The sequence below is a fragment of the Equus asinus genome, chromosome 7 (genome assembly GCF_041296235.1).
Source record: "Equus asinus isolate D_3611 breed Donkey chromosome 7, EquAss-T2T_v2, whole genome shotgun sequence".
In the NCBI taxonomy this organism is placed as follows: Eukaryota; Metazoa; Chordata; class Mammalia; order Perissodactyla; family Equidae; genus Equus; species Equus asinus.
The window spans coordinates 96474934-96489539 of record NC_091796.1 but is presented as its reverse complement, the minus strand read 5'-3'; positions in this window follow the sequence as shown (position 1 = coordinate 96489539).

Here is a 14606-nt window from a genome sequence, read left to right as displayed (position 1 = left end):
AGAACACCTGCATCTGAATATGGACTCCATCACTTCCTAGCTGTATTGGTTTCCTATTGCTGCTGTGAGAAATGACCACAAATTTAGTGTATTCCTGTCTAGAGGTTCTAGGGAGAATCCATTCCATTGCCTTTTCCAGCTTCTGGAGGCCACTTGCATTGCTTGGCTTGTAGCCCCTTCTTCCATCACAAAGCCAGCAATGTTGGCCCTGCTTCCCTCATCACCTCTCTTTCTCTGACTCCTCTTCTGCCTCCCTCCTTCACTTTTAAGGACCCTGGCAATTACATTAGGCCCATTCAGATAATCCAGCATGATCTCTCTATTTTAAGGCCAATTGATTAGCATCCATAATTCCACCTGCAACCTTAGTTCCTCCTACCACGTAACCCAACATATTCACGGGCTCCAGAGAGTAGGACACGGACATAGCTAGGAGGTCATCATTCTGCCATACACACTAGCTATTTGAACACGAGCATGTCTCCTCCCTCTCTGTGCCTCAGTTTCCTCATATGTTCCAGAGGATAATAATAATAATACCTCAGATTCATTCCTTGCCCTCCCCAGGCCACCATGTCAGCATTTCTCCCTCCCGTCTGGCCTCCAGGGCCTGGGGCAGCCGCTGCATGTCCATGGTGCCTTCAGGGCTCACCAGTTAGGACTCCTGTAGCTCCAGCTTCCACAGAGTGACAGGCCCCTGGGCTCAAATCTCCCTTTGTCTTTCCACCCTGGTGGTGACAGTGACTTCCTGCTGTTGCTCATCTCCCGGCAGCCTCCTGTTCTGTGTTGGCTTCTCATCACCTGCATTGTCTCCGCTGCAAATGCTCAGAATGGCTTCTAATGGCCAAGCTTCCTCGAGGAGGCAGGACTCCAATCCCAGAACCACAGCCCTCAGCCTTTGAAGCTACTTCACAGGTCTTCCAGCCGGGCGGGCATGTGGTAGGAGTTCCCTAAGCCTTTGCTGAATTGAGCTGCCACACGTCTCCCCGCTTCTCATCTATCCATGGATGAATATGACATTGTTAGAATGAGGCAGGGTTCTGCATCAATCCTATCATTATTTGTTATTTTTATAGATGTTTGGGCTGAGAACTCTTGTTCAAGTAAATGGGAAAGGAAAAAATTTAGTAATGAAAATGTCACTCAATTCTTTTCAATCCTCTGTGTTATAAACCAAAAACCACATAATGATCCATTAGCAACGTCTGTTATTAATGATAGCTTGACTTAAGTCTTGCTTTCATGTGATTGCAAAAAACTAGAAAACATCAGATGCACAAAAGGATTTGTTATCCAGACACGAGAGTCGTTTACTTTCTCAGTTTCTGGGAAATGCGCCCAAAAAGGCTTAACCGCAACGTGTCAAAACCATACCCATTATCCCTGTTTGCCTTCGCTCAGAGGCCCCTTGCTTACACTAATAGTCTCAGAGAGGGTTGGGGAAATTTTAATATCATCAATTTCATTAAACCTTTAGAAACTGCAATATTTTTCATAAGATTTTTTAATCGTATAACCTCCTTTATGGGGCCAGCCCCATGGCTGAGTGATTAAGCTCACGTGCTCCGCTTCGGCGGCCCAGGGTTTCACCAGTTTGGACCATGGGCACGGACATGGCACCGCTCATCAGGCCACGCTGAGGCGGGTCCCACATGCCACAACTAGAAGGACCCACAACTAAAATATACAGCTATGTACTGGGGGGATTTGGGGAGAAAAAGGCAAAAAAAAAAACCCCTCAAAACCAAAAAAGCCTCCTTTGAATCTATTTTGTCAAAACTGTGGTGTGGCAGCAATTTAGAGTATTCTAATTATGGAAAATATATGATTGTAAATAGTGCTCAACTTCAAGCCATTTAGCCAGATCAGATTTATTTCTCAGCAGAAAAAAAAAACAAACGTGACTACATTTTTCAATTATATAAACTTCTTAGTATATAATTCAAGGAATATTATTTTTAAAACTGCTGAGGAATAAATTACAGAATGCATCTTGTAAGACAAATAATCAAAAGCAGTTAAGATAAAATTAAAATAATGTGTCCATTTTATGTTACAAGACAACAGAAATTAATATTTGCTTCTTTTTAATTCATTTTCATTAACACAATGTAACATATTGGAAAATATAAGTTACCTGTGAAGCAAGGATCATAATAAAATGTATGGAGGCTGGCCCAGTGGCATAGTGGTTGGGTTCACGCACTCCACTTTGGTGACCTGGAGTTCGTGGGTTCGGATCCCAGAAGCGGACCTACACACCACTCATCAAGCCATGCTGTGGTGGCATCCCACATACAAAATAAAGGAAGATTGGCACCGATGTTAGCTCAGGGACAGTCTTCCTCAAGCAAAAAGAGGAAGATTGGCAATGGATGTTAGCTCAGGGCAAATATTCCTCACAAAAAAAAAAGTATGGCATTCCTTTGGTGAATGTGTGTGTATGTGAATTTTTTAATTTTTCTGGCACATATAATTTTTTAAATGGGAAGTAGAACATATAAAACATTTTTAAAGATGAAATAAGATGAAAATTGACTATAATTGGAATAAATATTTCATATGACTAGATAGATAGGTTTTATCAACCTCATAGAATAACACATGCTGAATCTGGAAGAAATTATGTTAAACTTTGATCTATGGGTTTTTGTTTTATCTAAAGCATCTTGAAATACTGAGTACCCCCAGAAAACATTGTAGTTACAATGGAAAGAGTGTCACAAACCAATATTACTTTAGCTGTTCTAAGTTGCATTTCATCCTAGGTGCAAGTATGGAGATTAGCTAAAAAAATTGCTTAGGCTAAGTTGCATTTTAAAGAGCTGTTTTCAGCTCCAGTATCTCATACCAATGCTTGTTTGCTTTACTCTCCAAGAACACTGAATCAAGAGGGATTTTTTTTTTCCTGAGGAAGATTCACCTTAAGGTAACATCTGTGTCAATCTTCCTCTATTTTGTATGTGGGTTGCTGCCACAGCATGGCTGATGAGTGGAGTAGGTCTGCGCCCAGGGTCTGAACCTACGAACCTCGGCCACTGAAGTGGAATGCACCAAGCTTAACTACTACGCCACAGGCCAGCCCCAAGAGAGCTGCATTTTATGTCAATGCGTTAATGAAAGAGGGGCAAGTCATCAAACAAAAGTTGTCATCACTTCCACTTTCCATTCTCTGAAACTGAATTCAGAATACCCTAACACGGGCTGTGGGACCTTCTTCCCAATGCTAAATAAACTTCCTCCTTTTGAGAAATAAGTATAAATCTGGAAAACATGAAGCCCCTACATTCATGGTGCCTCGATTTTAGCTATTAAAGGAACTTTCCCAAACCCCTATTTTCAATAATTTCTGTGTGAGAGCCCTCTACCCAAGGTTTACCCTAGTGAGACATGGGTGAGGGAGGGGGCAGCTTTCTTCTCTCAGGTGGGAGAAGAACTTTTATGAATGCAGCTTCAATCCCAGAGCAAATTTTAGGACAAGAACATGTGGCAACTGGGGAACCAGAGACAGATTCCCAAACCCTAAGACTTGTGTACCCCAATTTGAAGACCTCTTTAGTAGTATGTGTATATAATAGATAAATATATTTATGGGGATTTGTTTACATAAATAAATAAATACACCGATGGGAAATGGTGCTCAATTTCTTAAAAAAATTTTTACTCATGAGTGAGCCATCAAAGAAGTTTGGAGACCATGGGTGGCCTGCAGAAGAGAGGTCATGGGACAGCAGTTAAGGCAGTGACACTGCCAGCCTCCATCTTTGTTTCGCTACCCACCTCTGCTCTTCCCTCTGGGCCTCTCGGCCTTCTTCTCTTACCCTCTCCCCTCTCCCTTCTTCCATTCCTGCATTTGCTGCACGCCCCAGGCACTGGGCAAGGCACCAGGGCTGCAAGGATGCAGAAGGTGCCTTTCCTTCAGGGAGGTCTGTGCTGGGAGGTACCTGAGCACACCTGCCCGCCACACTGGCTGCCTTTGTTGTTTGCTGGTGTCGCTCCCCTTCCAGCAGTGTGATGGGAGAAGAGTCTTAAACACTAACCATTGGTTGTTTGGGGTCCCAGTTTCCAGCATCAGCATCACTCCTTCCTCTTCCCTGTTCCCCTGGGCTGTCCTGGACCCACTGCTCCAGGAAAGGATGGAGAGTCTGGACCAAAGCAGAGGAAAATGAGCCTCCACTGACTCTTGAGTTTCATACACAAGCTTCAAGGGGCCAGGAGAGATCTCAGGACATAGAAAATAGATTCAATAGAATCCAAATGGAGTAACGAGGAAGCTTCTCTCCAGACTGGCGGGGATGGGGGTAGGTGTGGGAGGGAGGAATCTGGGGGAGCAGTGGGTGTGTAGAGCTGGGTTTCCCAGGGATGGTGCCGCCCTGATGGGACACAGGAAAGCTGTGGAGCAGCATTTGGTCGTGATGACGAATGTAACTGGTACCTGAGGGTAGGATGGGCAGGGATGCCCTGTTAAGAGTGATGGTCCCACACAACGAAACATCCTCCCCCATTTTTTTTTTAAATAATGAGGGGAATGGTCTGGCAGTTCATCATAAGTTCAAACATAGAGTTATCCCCTGACCCAGCAATTCCTCTCCTAGGTATGTATCTGAGAGAAATGAAAACATGTGTCCATACAAAACTTGACATGAATGTTCATAGCAGCATTGTTCATAATCACCAGGAAAGTGTAAACAACCCAAATGTCCATCAACTGATGAATGGATAGACACAATGTAGTCCACACAATGCAATATTACTCAGACGTACAAGAAACGAAGTACTGATTCATGCTACAACATGAATGAACCTTGAAAACATTGTAAGTGAAAGAAGCCAGTCATGAAAGATTACATATTATATATGCTTCCATTCACGTGGAATGTCCAGATTGGATAAATCAATAGAGACAGAAAGTAGATTAGTATTTGCCCGGGGATGGGAGAGGGTATGGGGTTTCTTTTTGGGGTGATGAAAATGTTCTAAAATTTACTGTGGGGAAGGTGGTACATATCTGTGAATATACTAAAAACCATTGAATTGTATACTTTAAATGGGTAAAGTGTACAGTTGTGAATTACATCTCAATAAAGCTGTTATACTAAAAAAAAAAAGAAGAAGAAGGATGACGTGTGTAACTCTTAAGAGCACAGACCGAAGCCAGGCTGCCTGGGTTTGACCCCCAGCCTGCCACTCACATCGCCTGTCAGCGTGTGACCCCAGGCGTCAGTTTACCCATCTGTAAAACCCGCGGCCTACTAGACCCTACTCACAGAACTACTTGGAATAACAAATTAGGTAACGTTTGTAAAGTACTTAAAACAGTGCCTGGCATGTAGTAAGCACGAGATGTTTGTTACACTATTTTTTTAAAGGAAGCGTTTGGGTAAAATGACGAAGTTTGTTAATCTGCCACCAAAAATAATCCCAGCTTTTGCTCTCAGGGTGCTTGTTACTGTCGGTGCGTCTCCTTGCTAGGTGACAGAAGGTTTCCGGGTGGCTGATGGGTGCATACAGTTCAGAGACTCACCACCAGAGGGCGCCGCAGACCCAAATACTTGAGCGAGGCCGGTCCCTTCTCCAGGCGTGGGAAGTTCTTTGTGGAGACGGTGGTCTCTGCTCCGAGGCTCCCAAAGGGCCCTGGGCGCTCTCCCTCCGCGATCTCCGCCCCCGACACCCGCTGCTCACCTACTCTCCGGGCCTGGCCCGGCTTCTTTCTCACTGCGGTCCTTGAGTCCTTTGGCAGGGAAGCCTGATCCTTGGCCTCTATCAGGGGTCTGTCAAACCCTGGCCTCTCAGGCACTGCTTCTGGAATCTGCTCGCTGGCATCACCGTGGCCGCCTTCTGTCCCTCTGTCCGGGCTCCACCTGGCTGGCGCACCCGTGGCGGAGAGACACCGGCGCTGGCCAAGCTCCTCTTTATGCTAGAACCAGACCACGCAGTCATCCCTGGATCCCCAATCCTCCTCTCTCCTCCTCCTCCTCCTCCACCTCCTTCTGCCCGTCTCCCCTCCTCCTTTCTGCCCCCTTGGGCACTTGATCCCCAGAGATGAACTAAAGCTACAGACTTCGGATCCCTCTTACACCTACTAAGTGCCCGCTGACTACCTCCTTCGACATGGGCTCAGATGACCTCGCAACAATGCTTTGAGTCTGTATTACCCCCCAATTTGCAGATGAGAAGCTGGGGCTCAGAGACATTAAATGACTTAGTAGAGACTATAGAGCTGACGGGCAGTCAGGCCTAACTTAGTCATTCTGGTTCCCAACCTTTATTTTTCATCACTTTTTTGTCTCAAGAAAATCCAGAGAGATTTAGGACTGGGAGGCAGCCTCAAGTTCTCCTTCTACAACTTCCCACCCCGTAGTTCAGTGCCTCAGCCAGCCCCCGGTGTGGGGGGGAGCCCATGACCTCTGCTTGGGGTCATCTCTGCCAGGCTTCCTCCTACTTAACCTTCAGGCTTCAGTTTCAACGCCGTGGCGACCCACTCAGAACCCCAGAGTTGGTATGAAGATTATTTTAAGCTGAAGACATTTGAGATTCAACAGACGCAGAAGGAAGCCTCAGAGCTTCCCTTATCTGATGAAAAGCAGCAGTTTTGGGAAATGATGCTGCCATAAATTCTCTCTTTGGGGCAGGTCTACTCCCAGGAGAGAGACCAAGAGTAAATGTGCCACAAATCCCCTCTCTGGGGGAGTTTCATGGTCCTCAAGAAGGTGAAAAACCTACTCACACCTGTACAAACATCATCACAGACTTTCTTATCTCCTGAAACTCTATTTGTCTTTCCTAAAGAAATCTATTTATTCTCCCCATAGAAGTCTTTTCTCTTCCCTCCCTTTTCCCTACTAAATTGATATATAAGCCTCTAACTTTAACTGTTTCTTGAGCTACCTTTTGTTAGCTCCCGTATGCATACGAATAAACCTTTTTTGTCCTGTTAATATGTCATTTCTTGGTTTAATATGCAAACCCACATTTAGTGAACCTAAAAGGTTAGAGGAAAAGTCTTTCGCCTCCCAAAACCCCATCCACCCAGGATATCTTCTCCCTGGCCCTCATATTTGATCCCTACCCTGTGCGTATCTCCTCATCCTTCTCTCTGAGCACTTATCCCACAAAAGTCAGATGATTTTTATTGGGAAATAAAGGTTTACAATGCTCAGATGCTGTCTTCTGGGTGCTGCATCTACGGCTTGCTCCCCACTGTATCCCTGTATCACTGCATCCCTGCCTCAGGGCCTGGTGGGGCCTCCCTGTTTCCTGGACAAAGGAATGGGGTGTCCTGCTCAGTGTGAACAGCTCCACTTTTCTCCACTGTGTCGGGCCAAACGCAGAGACATTTAAACTGAAATCACGTCTGCTTTCCTCCAGGGCTTCAAACTTGGCTCCTCAGCTTCTTTCCCCTCTTGCCTTCAGACACGTCCAGAATCCTCATCACCTTGAAAAAGCCCCATCTGGCCTGGCTGCCCTTTCTGCTCCTATCTGATTTCTCTCCTTTTCTCAGCAGAACTGCTGGAACGAACCGCTACTCCATGTCCTCTGAGTTTATTCCCTCCTGAAGCTTAGATCCTGCAGGGTGACTTCCACGGCACATCATACAGAATATGTATTTATTTATTTTAACTCTGGAAGAGACATATCTTCATTTTGTTGTCAGTGCCATCAAGTTGATCCTGACTCCCAGCGCCCCTGTGTCCGGTAGAGTGGAACCCTGCCCTGTCTTTTTGCGCCATCCTCTCGCCTTCCAGCTCTGTATCAGACAACACTCCGCTGCCATTCATAGGATTTTCATGGCCAATTTTTCAGAAGTGGGTGGCCAGGTCCCTCTTCCTAGTCTGTCTTAGTCTGGAAGCTCTGCTGAAACCTGTCCACCATGGGTGACCCTGCTGGTATTTGAAACACCAGTGGCATAGCTTTCAGCATCACAGCAACATGCAGCCGCCACAGTGTGACAACTGACAGGTTCCTGGACCAGGAGATGAACCCCGGGCACAGCAGTGAGAGCACTGGATCTTGCCCACTAGAGCATCAGGGCTGTCTGCATGTTCATTACAGGAAATTAGAAAGTAGAGGAAAGAGTATAACTTAAGAAAATGGAAGCCAGCCATTGTTCTACTGCTCAGATATGACCTCAGTTAATATGTTTAGTGTGTTTCCTTAAGCTGGTTTTTTTCTTCTATGTATAATAAATAATTAAGCAAAATTGGGACCATATTATATATTTAGTGTTACCTTTTTCCTTTTCACTAAAAGTGTTATCATAACCATTTATCATGAGTATTTCCCTCATGTCATTAACTACTCTTTGAAAACGATTTTTAATAATCTATAACATCCATTATATAGGCTTATTCCTTCATTCAACAAATATTTATTGACCATCGACTCTGTGCCAAGCACTGTCTTAGGGACCGAGGAATGAGTCAGACTAAGGCCTCACCCCCACAGAGCTGAACTTCTCGTGAGAAAGAGACAAACCATAAAGTGATACTTGGGTTGTTGGCTATACCATAATTTATACCAAGCCTCTATTTTCCGGCGTTTATGCTGCTTTCACATTTGAGAGCAGCGACTCTGTGTCAGAAAGAACTGAACTTTCCCACCTATTATGTGCCTTTGATAAGTTACTCAACCTCTTCATGGTTTCCTCCCCTGTAAAATGGGTGTAAAATAGTATTTGCCTCATTGGGGTAAAGGAGCTAATGCGTGCAGGGCCCTCAGCCCCTGGTAAGCACTTAACACAAGTCAGCTCTCATGATTATGCAATGAAGGCACAGAAGGGTGTGTGCCCATTTAGTAATTTCTGTAGGATAAATTACTAGGTGTAGAATGAGTGGGTCAAAGTTAGTGATGAGGATCAAGGCTGCCCCTGCCCCAGGGAGAGATGCCCAAGGCGCCCTGCCTACATCCTGATCTATATCATCCTCCAGAAAGCATAGGACGTCCTGACTTAATCCGATCTGATTCTGATCTAAAGTTATAGGACCACCCAATAACCAGACCCCACCTGCACTGATACCATTTTAATGATTTTTTCATGATCTTTCCTTTGTTTTGTAAAGAAATAACTCACATACCTATGCCTTATAAATTTAGCTCTAACTCTCAACACATTGCAGCTCTTCCTGCCCATGGGTCCTGTCCCCATGCCTGCAGCTCTTTACTGCCCATGGGTCCTGTCCCCATGCCTGCAGCTCTTACTGCCCATGGGTCCTGTCCCCATGCTACTCCATGCTATTCTCTGAATAAAAGAGCACTACTGTCAGACCTTGAGAGTCCAAGAAATCTTTCTTTTGACTCCTCAACTCCCCAAGCCCACATCATTAGCATTTTTAAAGCTTCAACATGTTGCCAAATTGCCCTTGAGTGAGGCTGGACCAGGCTACGCTCCCACCAGTAGAGTATGAGGGCATTGGTGGAATGTGCCCTGGAGATCTCATCAGGACCTTAGCTGATGGCCTTTTGGTTCACTGTCCTTGTTCTTCTAAGCCGCTCTGTACACTTGACACCAATGACCTTGTGACTTGGTGTCAGATTGACTCTTTCCCCATTGCCTCCCTGACCCACACACTCTCTGGACTTGCCTCTCACCCTGTGACTGCCCCTCGCCACGCTCCTCTCACTCCCCTCTAAGTACAGCCATTCCTCGGTCCACCCTGGGCCCCTGGCTGCCTTCTCCAAGTCCCCCCCCTTGGAGAATCCTGTGACTTTAAAGATTTTTTTTTCCCTTTTTTTTTCTCCCCAAAGCCCCCCGGTACATAGCTGTACATTCTTTGTTGTGGGTCCTTCTAGTTGTGGCATGTGGGACGCTGCCTCAGCGTGGCTTGATGAGCAGCGCCATGTCCACGCCCAGGACTCGAACCAACGAAACACTGGGCCACCTGCAGCAGAGCGCGCGAACTTAACCACTCAGCCACCGGGCCAGCCCCAAGAATCCTGTGACTTTAGCCGCCAGCATCTCTGAAGACAGCGCCCACCACTCCTCCCAGCTTCTCTGCCAGGTTGTGTTTATCTTACCCGGAGTTCACTGAACTTCTTGGATCTGTAAGTTACTGTTTTTCACCAACTTTGAGGTGTTATCATCAGTTCCTTTTTCAAAAATTTTTTCTGCCTCTTTTTTTCCCTTCCTTCTAGAACTGCAATTACGTGTATGTTGTAAAACTTGATATTGTCCCCGATCGCTGAGGCTCTGTTGATTTTCCTTCACTTTTTTCCTCTCTGTCTTTTGGATTGTTAAGCTCTATTCATCTTTCTTTGAGTACACTGATCCTTTCTTCTGCCCACTGGGCCCATCTAGTGAGTTTTTTGTTTCAGATATGGTACTTTCAGCTCTAGAATTTCTGGGTTTTTTTAACGTAATTTTCATTTACCTGTTGGTGTTCTCTATTGTTGACTCATTATTAACACATTTTCCTTTAATTATTTGAATATATTATCATAAGTGCTCTGAAGTCTGCCACATCCCACATTCCCAGTCAGAATTAGTTTCCATTGGTTGCTTTTTTCCTGAGTGTAGATGGCACTGTCCTGTTTCTTTGCATGCCTAATTTTTTATTGAAACGGAACGTTGTGGGTAATATGTTGTATCATTTCCGGGTTCCGTTTTGTTCTTCTGAGGGGTTTTGGTGGTTTTTTTTTTTTTTTTTTTAGGTAATTAACTTGCCTGGATTCAAACTGCAAAATCTATATACCTCTTGCAATATGCAGCTGCTGACGTATCTACTCAAGGTTCTTGTTCCTGTTTTGAAGCCTGGCTCCCTAGGGGGCTCCCTTGCATCTGCACGTTTCAGAGGTGAGCAGAACTTAGGTTTAGACACCTTCAGCCGATAAGGCTTCTATCTTTGTGGGCCAAACTGTGTGTGGATTGAGAACACATTCAAAGGTGCAGAATTTCACAAGTCTCTTCAGGTTTTTGATTTTTGCTGGGTCCTCTGGGGTCTCCCTCTCGCGTAGTGTGTAGTTTGGCAGTCAGCCAGGGATCCGTGGAGAGCCCGTTTTCTCAGACTTTCTATGGCTCCCTCACTTGCAAGAGCGCCATGTTAAATTTACAGCTGCTCTGCCACCTGCCACCTTCAGGCACCACCTCTGGCCAATAAAACTGCAGGTTTTGAGTTAGCGATTTCATGTTCTTTGGATAAATCCCCAGTGGTGGGATAACTGGATTGTATGGAATTTCTATTCTTAGTTTTTTGAGAAGTCTCCATACTGTTTTCCATAGTGGCTGCACCAGTTTGCATTCCCACCAGCAGTGGATGAGGGTTCCTTTTTCTCCACAACCTCTCCAACATTTGTCGCTCTTGGTTTTGGATGTTTTTGCCAATCTAACGGGTGTAAGGTGATATCTTAGTGTAGTTTTGATTTGCATTTCCCTGATGATTAGCGATGATGAACATCTTTTCATGTGTCTATTGGCCATATTTATATCTTCTTTTGAGAAATGTCTGTTCATGTCTTCTGCCCATTTTTTGATCGGGTTGTTTGTTTTTTTGTTGTTAAGCCGTGTGAGTTATTTGTATATTATGGAGATTAACCCTTTGTCAGATAAGTGGCTTGTAAATATTTTTTCCCAATTAGTGAGCTGTTTTTTTGTTTCAATCCTGTTTTCCCTTGCCTTGAAGAAGCTCTTTAGTCTGATGAAGTCCCATTTGTTTATTCTTTCTATTGTTTCCCTCAACTGAGGAGTTATAGTGTCCAAAAAGATTCTTTTGAAACTGATGTCAAAGAGTGTACTGCCTATATTCTCTTCTAGAAGACTTATTGTTTCAGGCCTAATCTTTAGGTCTTTGATCCATTTTGAGTTTATTTTGGTGTGTGGTGAAAAAGAATGGTCAATTTTCAATCTTTTGCATGTGGCTGTCCAGTTTTCCCAGCACCATTTGTTGAAGAGACTTTCTGCAGTCCTGAGTTTTAGTCTTAAATCTCCCACTGCCTCCTGGACATTTCATTTTCTTCTGAACTTTCTATTCCCTTCCCACTTAGCGTGCACTCATAAATGCTTGGGCTTTAGAGTAATTCAAGCCTGGGTTCACATCTTGACCCACGCCACTTCCTAGCCAAGTAAGTCCTCTTAATCTCTTCGAACCCCAGTTTACTCATAAAATAGGGGTGACAATACCTCTTAGATTTTAGTGAGAATTAAATGAGATAAAGTGTGCTTTCATATAGTAATTATTTAATCAATTGTTGCAATTCACTTTTCTAAAAATTAAATTTTTAATTTTGAGATAATTACGGATTCACATGCATTGTTAGAAGTAATACAGAGAGATCCTGCCTACTCTTTACCCGGTTTCCCCCAGTGGTAACATCTTGCACAACCGCCATGCACTATCCCGACTAGGACATTGACACTGAGGTGGTCAAGACGGAGAACATCCCCGTCACGTAAGGATCCCTTTATAGCCACGCCCACTTTGCTCTCGCCCCACCCCCTCCTTAACCCCTAGCAACCACTGATCTGTTCTCATTTCTATAATTTTGTCATTTCGAGAATGTCAAACAAATGGACTTATACAGGTTGTAACACTTGGGGATTTTTTTCACTTACCATATGTATGAGTTTTCTAGGACTGCTGTGATAACCAGGTGTCACCAACGGGGGGCGCTTAAAATAACAGAAATGTACTGTCTCATGGTTCTGAGGCTGGAAGTCCAAACTCAAGGTGCTGGGAGGGCCATGCTCGGAGGCTCTAAGGGAAAATGTGCTCTTTGCCTCTCTCTTAGCCCCTGGTGTTCCAGCAGTCCTTGGGGCTCCTTGGCTGGCAGCTGCACGACTTCAGTCTCTGCCTCCATCATCACACGACACTCCCCCCGCCCCCCCACCGTGTCTCTGTCTTCACCTGGCCGCCTCTTTATCAGGACAACAGTCATGTTGGACTAGAGGCCCGCCCTCCTCCAGTACGACCTCATCTTAAGTTAATTACATCTGCAATGACACTGTTTCCAAATAAGGCCACAGTCTGAGGTACTGGGAGTTAGAACTTAGACATATCTTTTTTGGGGGGAGGACACAGTTCAACCCATAACAACATAATTCCCTAGAGGTTCACTATTAGCTTTTTCTTTTTATTTTAATTTATTTTATTTTATTTTTTTAAAGATTTTATTTTTTCCTTTTTCACCCCAAAGCCCCCCGGTGCATAGGTGTATATTCTTCATTGTGGGTCCTTCTAGTTGTGGCATGTGGGACGCTGCCTCAGCGTGGTTTGATGAGCAGTGCCATGTCCGCGCCCAGGATTCAAACCAATGAAACACTGGGCCGTCTGCTGCAGAGCGCGCGAACTTAACCTCTGGGCCATGGGGCCAGCCCCGACTCGCTATTAGCTTTTTAAAAAGAATCACATCATATAGTAATTATCTGTTCAGTGTCTCTTTCCCCTAATAGATTGTGAGCTATAAGGTCTTTTCCATCTCTGTGCCCCTAGCACCACTTCTGGCATACAGTAGGCACTCAGTAAGTAGTTGTGGGTAGAGGCCAGGCTGAGGCCTCCCCAGATCCATCGTATCTGTGTCACGCCCAACAAGCTGGGGAATGCCCCTCGCCAGCTGCCATTCCCAGCCTCACTTCTTCTGTCGGTGGCAGTATTGAAGGTTGAGAGTGAAGAGCTCCTTTGTCTCTCCCTCCTTCAAGCCGTCTCCTTGGTTCTTTCCACTTCCCCATTGACTTGTTCCAAGCCTCAGTCTTTCCCTCCTTCCCAGTCCTGCCAGTCTCTTAAAGCTGGGATTGAAATGGAGTAGGAAGTAGAAAGAGCAAAAAATAGGGCCGACACTCAATTCTGAAAAACAGAACTAGTAATTGTGAAAATAATATATAAGCAAATTTAGGGTGAAACAGCATTCCTGCATAAATCCTAAAAGTGGACAAAGCGTGAATCAGATGTTGATTTTGGGGAGGTGGCTGCTTAGATTGATTATGGTGACAAGCTTACATGACAGTTTGATACTAAATTTTTCACTTCCCAACTGATTGTCATGGCCCAATCAGAAAGATCATTCTAACAAAAGTGTTTGATGGCCTCTCTGCACGTTCGCAGGTCCAGTGGTTCTCTTTTGGCATGTCCCTCACCTCCTTGTTGAAGCTGTCATCCCCAGGTGTTAACTGGTCTGTCGCCACCACATCATCCCTGGGTCAGACTTTTGCTTGTGATGTGAGCAGTTCTCCAATATCACTGTCATGGACTTCCCAAAGTCCTGCATCAGTGGCAAGACTCGTTGTTCTACTCTTGCATCTGAAGGGCAACATCTGACAATCAGACATGAGCAAGAGACTGAGGACAAAGCTATAGACTCCATATGCTGGGAGGAGGATGCCTGGAGGAGGGGTGATTGAGTGGGACTGGTTTCATAAGGGCTGAACTCACTAGCAGAAATGGCAGCATTGCTTCCTGCAGCCTGGGACTGTTGGTTGCTGGGATAACAAACACTGGCATAATGAGGACCCCTCTGAGCCCCTCCACAGGGCTTTGTGGTCCAAGCTGCCAGCAGGAGGATCTGCCTAGAGCCTCATCTTAATCAGAGCAGGAGTTCAGAGCATGGCTTTCCCCAGACCACCTCTGTTCACAGCCCAGCTCCTCAACCTCCCAGCTGGGTGGCCTTGGGAAAGTCATCTG